The 10,511-nt window shown below is 44.4% G+C and overlaps 1 protein-coding gene and 2 long non-coding RNA genes across 4 annotated transcripts in view; all 3 read right to left on the reverse strand.

Moving 5' to 3' along the window:
• The window catches only part of LOC115544457 (uncharacterized), a 993,561-nt gene that overhangs the window by 12,496 nt on the left and 970,554 nt on the right, over positions 1 to 10,511 (reverse strand). The gene's annotated exons all lie outside the window — the stretch shown is intronic.
• LOC115544506 (uncharacterized) lies at positions 8,610 to 9,236 on the reverse strand. Its single transcript, XR_003976886.1, has 3 exons — positions 9,182 to 9,236; positions 8,911 to 9,027; positions 8,610 to 8,778 (listed from the first exon to the last, which is right to left on the reverse strand). It is a non-coding gene; the product is annotated as an uncharacterized LOC115544506 (long non-coding RNA).
• LOC115544500 (uncharacterized) overlaps positions 9,239 to 10,511 on the reverse strand; it is a 1,495-nt gene continuing 222 nt past the window's right edge. Inside the window, exons 1-4 of one of the 2 annotated variants that reach the window (XR_003976877.1) lie at positions 10,494 to 10,511; positions 9,681 to 9,777; positions 9,373 to 9,489; positions 9,239 to 9,295 (exon numbers count right to left, since the gene is read on the reverse strand). The exon at positions 10,494 to 10,511 is cut by the window's right edge and continues 222 nt beyond it. This is a non-coding gene — a long non-coding RNA (uncharacterized LOC115544500). Of the gene's footprint in view, positions 9,299 to 9,372; positions 9,490 to 9,680; positions 9,778 to 10,493 lie in introns of both variants that reach the window. The other variant, XR_003976876.1, reaches the window with a different exon arrangement.

Below are 10,511 nucleotides of genomic sequence, written 5' to 3' on the forward strand. Positions count from 1 at the left end.
ATATTATAAAATATCAGGTGGGGAGTGTTCTGCCCCCAAAATTTGTTTTTGCTCGAGACGGCTAGTGGTTGATAATGGTATTGCATGAGTGAGTTGTGTTTTGGCTCTCCTGTGTTACCGTAGTTAGTTATCTAGTTTAATGCAGCATTCCATAGAGCACAGCATGTCAGTTCCTTCTCTTTTTGGTTGTCCAGAGAAAGTCTTAGTCCGTAAGTATTAATGTTTAAAGCATTTGAATCATTTCTGTGGCTTAACAATTATGCTTATTTAATTTCGGAATGATTAGATTTACTTATAAATCGCCAATGCTAATCGCGGTAGCATTTCCGATTGAATTACAGTGTAAAATTAGCATTGAAGCTAGCGGGATTACAAAGTCTGATGTTGATGGATACTCTTGTTTAATGCTATTGCTTAGCTTATCGTAGCTTTGTATATTTTTTTAACCACTCTTCTTGAGAAAATTAAAAAAGGCCCATCTGTCACCTCAGATCCTGGGGAACTTCTACCGCTGCATCATTTAGAGCATCCTTACCAACTGTGTCACAGTATGGTATGGCAACTGCTCTGTCTCTGACCGGAAAGCACTGCAGAGGGTGGTGAAAACTGCGCAACGCATCATCGGTTCCTCACTCCCCTCCATCGAGGCTGTCCAGAGCAAGCGATGCCTGCGAAATGCGTGCGGCATCTGCAAGGACTGTTCTCACCCCAACCACAGACTGTTCACCCTCCTCCCCTCCGGGAGGCGCTGCAGGTCTCGCCGGACCCAGGTTTAGGGGAAGCTTTTTCCCTGTGGCTGTCACCCTCCTAAACTCTAACCCCCCCCACCCCCCCCTCAGTGTCTGCTCCCCCCGCGGCCATTCATTGTCCTAGTCCATGCTAGTTGACTGAGCAATTATCCCTCTACCAACACCCATAGTACTCTATTTTATTATACTATATTTATGTTTATATTTACTGCACTTATTATACCTCTATGCTGCTCTGATACTATATAATTAATGTACAAACTGCACTTTACTGCTCCTTTGCACCTCCGGTTGGTCACAAAACCTAATTTCGTTGTATTCTGCACAATGACAATAAAGTGAATCCAATCCAATCCAAAGTGATGCTGAGGCGCTGGCGGTAAAAACAGAAAAATACCCCCTATGCAATCAAAACATTAACAACTTATTAAAAGTGAGTGAATCTGTTCACATGTATGGACACAGATGGATGGTACGTGACCAAGGACATTCTCAAGTCTAATATAGGGCTACGACCACATTTGTTAGGGTTCCACCCAATTAAAAAGTTATTGGCACCAGTACAAAATGTGCCTAACCCCTGAGAGGACATATTCCACTGAATAATTTAGATCTGTTAACTTTCTGGAGGTAAATCTGCTCAATGTCCTCTGATGTAGAACTTGTGGTGTAACTGTTGGAGATATTGAGTGAAACTGACCTGAGAGTTTCCAGTCTACAGTGTGGACTCCCCAGTCCAGCAGAGAGCAGCTTCAATCCTGAATCCTGCAGATCGTTGGTACTCACGTCCAGCTCTCTCAGACTACAGGAGTTGGAGCTGAGAACTGAGGCCAGAGCTTCACAGCATCTCTCTGTCAGATTACAGCCATTCAGCCTGCACACACATAACACAATATGTTAGGGACTGTGATTAGAATGACCCACATCTTTTACTTTAAACTTAATGGAGGCGGTGTGTAGCAACCAATAATGTTATAGAGGCCAATTAAGTAATAAATGGCAATAACATAAAAATGTAAATGTAATAAAGCCAATAACTTAATAACTTGCCAACAATGTAATAAAGTTGTTGAGCCAATAACATTATAACTTTTTGCCAATAATGTTATAACTTATTACGTTATTGGCTGCTTACTATTATTATAACAGAACCCTAAGAGTAACGTATAAATCCAAATTCCCTCTTTGCTCCTTTAAGGCAACCTCTGGAGGGGGTATGAGGGTGGAGGGGTCACTGTTAGGTCAGATATTTAAGCGTTTGATGCAAGATGCAATAATAAGGCTAAGTGTGACAAATTCTCTCCAGAAATTGAAAATAAAATAAAGAGATACCTAATTTATTGCATTATTGGCTCAGTTATTACATTTTCTTAATATTTTTTATACAAGGCCAATAACGTAATAACCAGCCAATAACGTAATAAGTTATAACATTGTTGGCAAAAAGTTATAAAAGCTTTAATAAGATATGTTTTATTAATTGAACTACCGTAATTTTCGAACTATAAGCCGCGCCTTTTTCCCCATTTTCGAGTCTGCGGCTTATATAACGGTGCGGCTAATCTATGAATTTTACAGGTTACAGACGAGTCCACCGACTTTAACTCTATCGGTGCGGCCACACCAAACGCGTTACTCGCGTTGGATAACGCGAGTAACGCGCCTAACCTGATGCTTGATCATTGTGTGGTGGTTCAACGCTTCCAACGCGTCAATGCGCATACGCAGCTAGATGAGTCCATGTCCATGCAAGTGAACGGAGCGTTCCCTCTTCGTCATAACTATCAAACCAAACATCCTTCACATTCACCGAGCGAACATTATGAAAGTAAAATGCACATTTCTCGCTAAAAATGTTTCCATAAACGCATTTAATGGCGTAACAATGTTACTATTTCCACCCAGAATAAAGATAGTTGTCGGCCGTGGCTGCGCTGGAGTCCGAGGTAGGAAACCCAAACGCCGCCGCGTTTGGGTGAAGAGTTTAGTATAGAATAGAATAGAATAGAATAGACTTTATTTGTCATCGTGCATTGGATACACAACGAAATTTGTTTGTGCAACCACTAACAAAAGTGCAGTTGTGCTGGGTGGAGGGTAGGAGTGTAGTGTGATTATTAAGTTCTGTGATGGCCCTGGGGATAAAACTGTTCTGCAGTCTGGAGGTGCGGGCTGTAGTGGCCCGGTAGCGCCTGCCAGAGGGTAGCAGGGTGAAGATCGGGTTATATTAAATAATCTCTGATATAAATAACAATAATCGGGTTAAATAACTTCACATGGTGTGTCTGGTGTGTTTCCAGCATTCGTAGTGTTGATCAGCAGAGAAATAGTCCGCCAAGACATTGAGGTTGCTTAGCATCCAGAGACTCTGTCCATGCAAGTGAACGGAGCGTACCCTCTTCGTCCTAACTATCAAACCAAACATCCTTCACATTCACCGAGCGAACATTATGAAAGTAAAATGCACATTTCTCGCTAAAAATGTTTCCATAAACGCATTTAATAGCGTAACTATGTTACTATTTCCACCCAGAATAAAGAAAGATGACGCGACGCTTCAACGCATGTAACGCGTCTACGCGCCTAAACCAATGGTTCCCTATGCAAAAATGCAGAGTTTGGACGCCCCTAACGCGAGTAACGCGGTTGGTGTGGCCGTACCGTATGGGCTCTATGACCGGTCCGCGCCCCGCCACCAGTGGCAGGGCGCGGACCGGGGGAGTGCAGAGGTAGTGGGGACAGAAAATGCAGCTGCAATAGTTTGCTGACCTGCAATAGGTTTCATCTTTTTCGTTGGTGGCATTTTTGCGTTCTCTCTTCTCTGCCTGTTTCTCGAGAAAAACGGGATCTCGTTGGAGGCGCGATGTATGCGCAGGCGCCGTTTGGGCATAACAATATGGCGGCTGCCGTTCAATGTAGTTTTCATCACCACCACCGGATTATGTTTCATTTATTTCATTACAGCACGTCCCCTAAAACGTTACAACATAATCGACACGAATGAGCACAGCATCGAGCAGTGGAAACGTGGGTTTATTTACTATGAAGTTCGTATTTTTAATTGTTGAAATGAAATCAGCGGTGACGAGCTAGTTGTTTTGGTAGCGGCTAAATTAGCATGTCGCGATACTTTGTACAGGGGATCACGTCTGCGCCGAGTAGATGCGCAGAGGGTTGAAACAGCGCTTGTCCGGTCTGCTCACAAGAAGGTTTCTTTGGCCAGTTACTGTGATTAAACACGAGTTGTTTAATGTTCACAATGTATCGTTTTTCATGGGGAAAATGAGATGCGTCCCCGGGACGCATGGATAGTGAGTTTAGTGCGTCCTTTCAGATTTTAATGCGTCAGGGACGCAGGACGCGTACCTAGCAACATCACTGCACCCGCGGCTTATAGTCCAGTGCGGCTTATATATGTACACATCATTCAATTTAGCTGCTGCGGCTTATACTCAGGTGCGCCTTATAGTGCGGAAAATACGGTACATTAGATCCTTAAATCTAATCTTGATCTGATCTTAAATACATTGCATTTTCTATTTTACTCATTTCTTTGCATATGTATTCTTTTACTTATCTATTATTTTATTTTATTGTCTAACAATGTTTATATGTGAAGCACTTTGAGTCTGCCTTGTGTATGAAAAGTGCTGTGTAAATAAAGTTGCCTTGCCTTGCCTTAAATGTTAATTTAATAATCTGCGTAACTTTTACTTTTAACGTAATTAAGTTAATGTATTCCATCTTTATTAGAAAAGTGGGTTAGTGGGTTTATTGTCATACATTATTATGAGTAAACCTACAGTGATCTTTTGGAGGCTTTGATCACTGGCAGCAGCATCAGAAGACCCTTCTCTGAAGCTTGGTATTTCTTCAGGTCAAACATGTCCAGCTCCTCTTCTGATGTCAGTAAGATGAAGACCAGAGCTGACCACTGAGCAGGAGAGACATGCGTTTTGAGTAGACTACCTGATGTCAGGGACTGTTGGATCTTCTCCACTAGAGAACGGTCGTTCAGCTCATTCAGACAGTGAAACAGATTGATGCTTCTCTCTGGAGAGAGATTACCATCTAATTTATGCTTGATGTAAGACACTGTTCCCTTGTTGGTCTGTGAGCTACTTCTTGTCGGTCCCAGCAGACCTCGTAGGAGAATCTGATTGGTCTCCAGAGAGAGGCCCAGGAGGAAGCGGAGGAACAAGTCCAGGTGTCCGTTCTCACTCTGTAAGGCCTTGTCCACAGCACTCAGGTAGAGGAGGAGTTCATCTTCACTGGAGGTTGGTGGTTCTTCTGAGAGCAGATTGACACCATTGTGGATGAAGGACCAAAAGACATAAAGAGCAGCCAGAAACTCCTGGAGGCTCAGATGGACAAAGCAGAACACCTTGTCCTGGTACAGCCCACACTCCTCTTTAAAGATCTGGGTGAACACTCCTGAGTACACTGAGGCTGCTCTGATATCAATGTCACACTCTACCAGGTCTGCCTCGTAGAAGATCAGGTTGCCACTCTCCAGCTGGTTAAAAGCCAGTTTTCCCAGAGAAACAATGATCTCCCTGCTCTCTGAGCTCCAGTCTGGATCCGTTTCAGCCCTCCCATGGTACTTCCTGTCCCCCTGTATGGACTGAACCCTCAGGAAGTGGCTGTACATCTGAGTCACGGTCTTGGGCGTCTCTTCTCCTATCTGGGATGTTTTGAAGATGTCCTCCAGGACTGTAACAGTGATCCAACAGAATACTGGGATGTGACACATGATGTGGAGGCTTCGTGATTTCTTGACGTGGGTGATGATTGTGCTGGCCAGCTTCTCATCTTTGAATCTCTTCCTGAAGTAGTCCTCCTTCTGTTGGTCGGTGAACCCTCTCACCTCTGTCACCATGTCAACACAATGAGCAGGGATCTTATTGGCTGCCGCAGGGCGTGTGGTTATCCAGACGCAAGCAGAGGGAAGCAGGTGGCCCCTGATGAGGTTTGTCAGCAGCATGTCCACCGAGGTGGACTTTGTGACATCATTCCATATCTTGTTGTTCTGGAAGTCCAGAGGAAGTCGACACTCATCCAGTCCATCCAAGATGAAGACAACTTGGAACCGGTCGTATCTGCAGATTCCTGCTTCTTTGGTCTCAATAAAGAAGTGATGAAGAAGTTCCACCAAGCTAAAATGTTCCCCTTTCAGTAAATTCAGCTCTCTGAAAGTGAGGAGAAATGTAAAGTGTATGTCGTGGTTGGCTTGTTCTTCAGCCCAGTCCAGGATGAACTTGTGTGTTAAGATGGTTTTACCAATACCGGCCACTCCAGTTGTCATTATTGTCCTGATTGGTTGATCGTGTCCAGGTAAGGGTTTAAAGAGGTCGGCACATTTGATTGGTGTTCCTTCATTGGCTGGTTTCCTGGAAGCGGTTTCAATCAGTCTGACCTCATGTTCCTTGTTGACCTCTCCACTGCCTCTCTCTGTGATGAAGTTCTCTGTGTAGAAGTCATTCAGAGGTGTTGAATGACCTGCTTTAGCGATTCCCTCAAACACACACTTGAACTTCTTCTTCGAATGAGTCTTGATTTTATGTTGGCACTCGACAGCAGCAGCTCCTAAATGAGAAAAAAAACAGTAGACATCAGTTAGTGGATGGTGGCATCAGTTGGAACATGTCAATATTTCCTGTTGAATAATCAATTTCATGATATTTAGTGGCTTCATTATTTGTGGTCAGAGAAGCTGGTTGTGACAAAGACTGCATGTTACAGAATCAAAATGTTCAGGGGTCTCATTTATAAAACTGTGCGTGGGATCGTTACTGCGTACGCACAACGTACGCAATCTTTGCTTTATAAATCACAGAGTGCCTACAAGTGTGCGCAGCTGAATCAGCTTCACGTTCCGCCCTGTACACGCCCCTTTTAAACCATAAATGGTCAATGCAAATGACCTCATGAATGCGATCTGTATATAAAACAGACTCAGATGCAAGTATTATGTCTTGTCGGAAACAATGGCAGAAGTACTGAGAAAAGCAAAAAAGCGAAATTTCACAGAGGTTGAAGTGGAGACACTTGTGGGTGAGATCGAGGCCCGAAAAGTAGTTTTGTTCGGCGGTCACGGGATTGGGATCGCCAACAACAAAAAGCAGAGTGAGAGGCAACATGTTGCTGCAGCAGTGAACTCTGTCAGTAGCACGGAGCGCACAGTCCCAGAATTAAAAAAAGAAGTGGTCTGACATAAAGTTACATATTTTTATGTAGCCTACCAATAAATCGTTATGGTCCCTAAAGACCCTCTCCCTCCGAATCCTGCCATTTGCATGGTCCGCCAGAAGTGCCAGATGGTGCAGCATTACCACGGCGTTCACCTCTGTATTTATAGGGTTACGGTAATAAGACTGACCGAGAACACCTTGGATAATGAGTTTGTAATCACACACGTAAAATGTTCTTGAACATAACCCCTTTTTAATGCCTGATTGTGAGTGGATCTTGGGATTCCACACTTGGGATTTAATTGGCATTTGATTATGTGTTTACAGTGTCACATAAAAATATTATGTTATTGACACATGTTGGACAGATGCTTTATTCCATGCAGTCGCGCCGTCAGTGGACAGTATGGAGTGACGGGATTATATATAGAGATTTCGTTTTATTTCTATTCTAAGGAGATGTTTCTGGAGTTATATCTGAGAAATAACGCAGTTGACTTAAATTATTCTGATTACGTAGATTGAACGCATGATACGGGTTGAAATTAAATTTATGTAGGGCGATGATAAAACATAATCGTTCTTCTCACTCTACAATTCTGACTTCAGTTCACCACCACACCATCTGTGTCGCCAAATCTCCTTATCCTCCAAACCATGCGTACGCATGAGTCAGAGTTTGCTTTCAGTTCAGCTCAGAGCCCTAGCACCCACGGTGCTGAGAGCCCTAGCCCCCACGGTGCTGAGAGCCCTAGCACCCACGGTGCTCAGAGCCCTAGCACCCACGGTGCTGAGAGCCCTAGCACCCACGGTGCTGAGAGCCCTAGCACCCACGGTGCTGAGAGCCCTAGCACCCACGGTGCTCAGAGCCCTAGCACCCACGGTGCTGAGAGGTCTAGCACCCACGGTAATGAGGCGGGTGGTCGGGACGGTGAAGACCAGCTGAGGATGACGAAGGGAGCGGCAGGGCCTGTCCTCCTGGAGGAGGTCGGGGAGATAAGTGGGGACAACGTTGTGGGGGGCTTTGTCGGTGAGCAGAAGGGTTTTAAGGTCAATCCGGTGTTGGACAGGGAGCCAGTGTAGTTGGACGAGAATGGGGGTGATGTGGTCGGGGATTTGGTGCTGGTAATGATGATGTTTAACATTCTTTAACCTGAGACCCCCACCATTACCCTACATATCCGGATCAAACCATTTAACCTGATACCCCACAACAACCCTACATACTGGATCAAACCATTTAACACCAAAGAGGAAAGATTGTCTCCACGTTGAAGTTTGAAATGTATAAGTCTCACATTATGTAATTTAGCCCGAAGAGAACAAATAATATTCTCCTACTGCTCATCAAAATGTGTATTTCTTCTCCGTTTTCAAAATAAGAGCCTCTTACCGCCCCACAGTTTGTCGGCCAGTTCCTCCTGGTTCATCTCCATCAGGCAGAGCTTTGTGATGTCCACCACTCCCTCTATGGCGCGCCTCCTCTGCTCCTCCTTCTTATCATCCACCTCCTCCTCCTCCTCCCTCTGACTCTCTGAGCATTGTGGGTAATCTGGTAAGAGAACCCTCCAGAGCTTCTTCAGCTCCTTGTCTAGAAAAGCGTGTGCGTTCTCCTCAGCCCTCTGGAACAGAACAAACATCAAGGAGAACTTTACTCTGAACTCACTGAGGACATCAGAAGCATCTGTCCTGGATTCACGTCCTGCTGGACAAGAGATGCTTTCTAATGTTCATGGAGAGCTGAACTCAAACGTCTCGGTGGACATTAACACACCTTGATCAGCTCTGTTTGATGTGGCAGAGACTGAGCACTGGTAACCTTTGACGTCGTCTGGTGTCTTTGGGGAACACACACACACACACACACACACACACAATTCTATTTCGCCAGACTTGTAGATCAGTAGAGTATCAGTAGAGACTGATAACAACCAAGTGGTCTGTTTTCATCGTCTGTTTGAACCCTCTACCTCTCCTCTCTGGAGGGACGTCCATCTTTAAACACCAATGGTATATCCATAGAGTGGTCACTCTTTATGGAGACACAGCTGGGTCCAGGGGAATCTGTTCTCTGCTGCTGCTCTGGGCTACAACACACACACACACACACACACACACACACACACACACACACACACACACACACACACACACACACACACACACACACACACACACGTAGATATCAGTAGTCTGAAAACAACCAAGTGGTCTGTTTTCATCGTCTGTTTGAACCCCTACCTCTCCTCTCTGGAGGGGCGTCCATCTTTAAAGGTAACAGGTATATCCATAGACCAGCCACTCTTCATGGAGACACAGCTGGGTCCAGGGGAGTCTGCTCTCTCCTGCTGGACTCTACTAGAAAAACAAGAACCAGGATTTATGGACGTTTGATGGAAGCTGTATCTTTATGATCTCTGATAAATCCTCACCTCTTCTTGATAGACTGATTTCCATCTTTAAAACTAACAGGTGGATCCATAGACCAGCCACTCTTCATGGAGACACAGCTGGGTCCAGGGGGGTCTGTTCTCTCCTGCTTCTCTGGGCTTCAACACACACACACACACACACACACACACACACACACACACACACACACACACACACACACACACACACACACACACACACACACACACACACACACCTTTTACTCACACTAATGATGGAGTCATGATGCATCACTGCTGAGCTCTGAGAGTGACAGCAGTCACAGACAGAGAGATCCTCTTCTTACCTCTTAGCTTTGCTCCGGCGGCCATGTTCCCCAGACAGAGTGGTCTTAGAGGTAGGACCCCCCTCTTCTCTCTCCTCATCCATAGTAGACTGGAGACCTGGACACAAACACAACTCATCCATCACTTCAATTGCCTTTTGAACTTTAGCTGTTTATTGAGAGAGAAGATCTTTGTGACTGCTTCACACTAAAGCATTATGGACGTCATAGACCATCGATATGAACCCCACAACATAACCGCACTGCCCTCACTACAGTAAAGATGTGTACAGCAGATGACAGATGAATTATTAAACACCTTGTAACTGTGCTTAAACTACAACACAAAAAGGATATACAATAGACTTAAAAAATTCATTGCGGTACCATTAAAGTAAAGAACGTTAGAATAATTTCTCCACTGGACCAAAGTCTGAATTCTGTCACTTTACTGAACCACAGATTCCCTATAGATCAACTGGTGAAGCTCAACACATCGATAATCAATACGCACAAATATTAACTTTTTTAAATGTCAGCACATTGAAAGGACTTCTGTCACTTCCTTATTTTAATTCGGAGTAGCATCAAGACAAACGAATCACTTGAATATTGAACGCAGTGTTCGATTTACCACACGGGTCAGAAAAGCAGTGAAACATGAACCAAGGTTGCATTCTCTACAGTAAACTGTCTTTAATTGATAAGCGATACACGGAGACATATACCGAGATGAGGTCAATATTAACGATAGCAAGCTGGTTGTTCATTATCATATAGGCCTACATAACCGAAAGACAATATAAACGGTAGTATACTGTCGGCCTACCTTACCTTATCGTATCTATTCCG

The sequence above is a fragment of the Gadus morhua genome, chromosome 5 (genome assembly GCF_902167405.1).
Source record: "Gadus morhua chromosome 5, gadMor3.0, whole genome shotgun sequence".
NCBI classification, from domain to species: Eukaryota; Metazoa; Chordata; class Actinopteri; order Gadiformes; family Gadidae; genus Gadus; species Gadus morhua.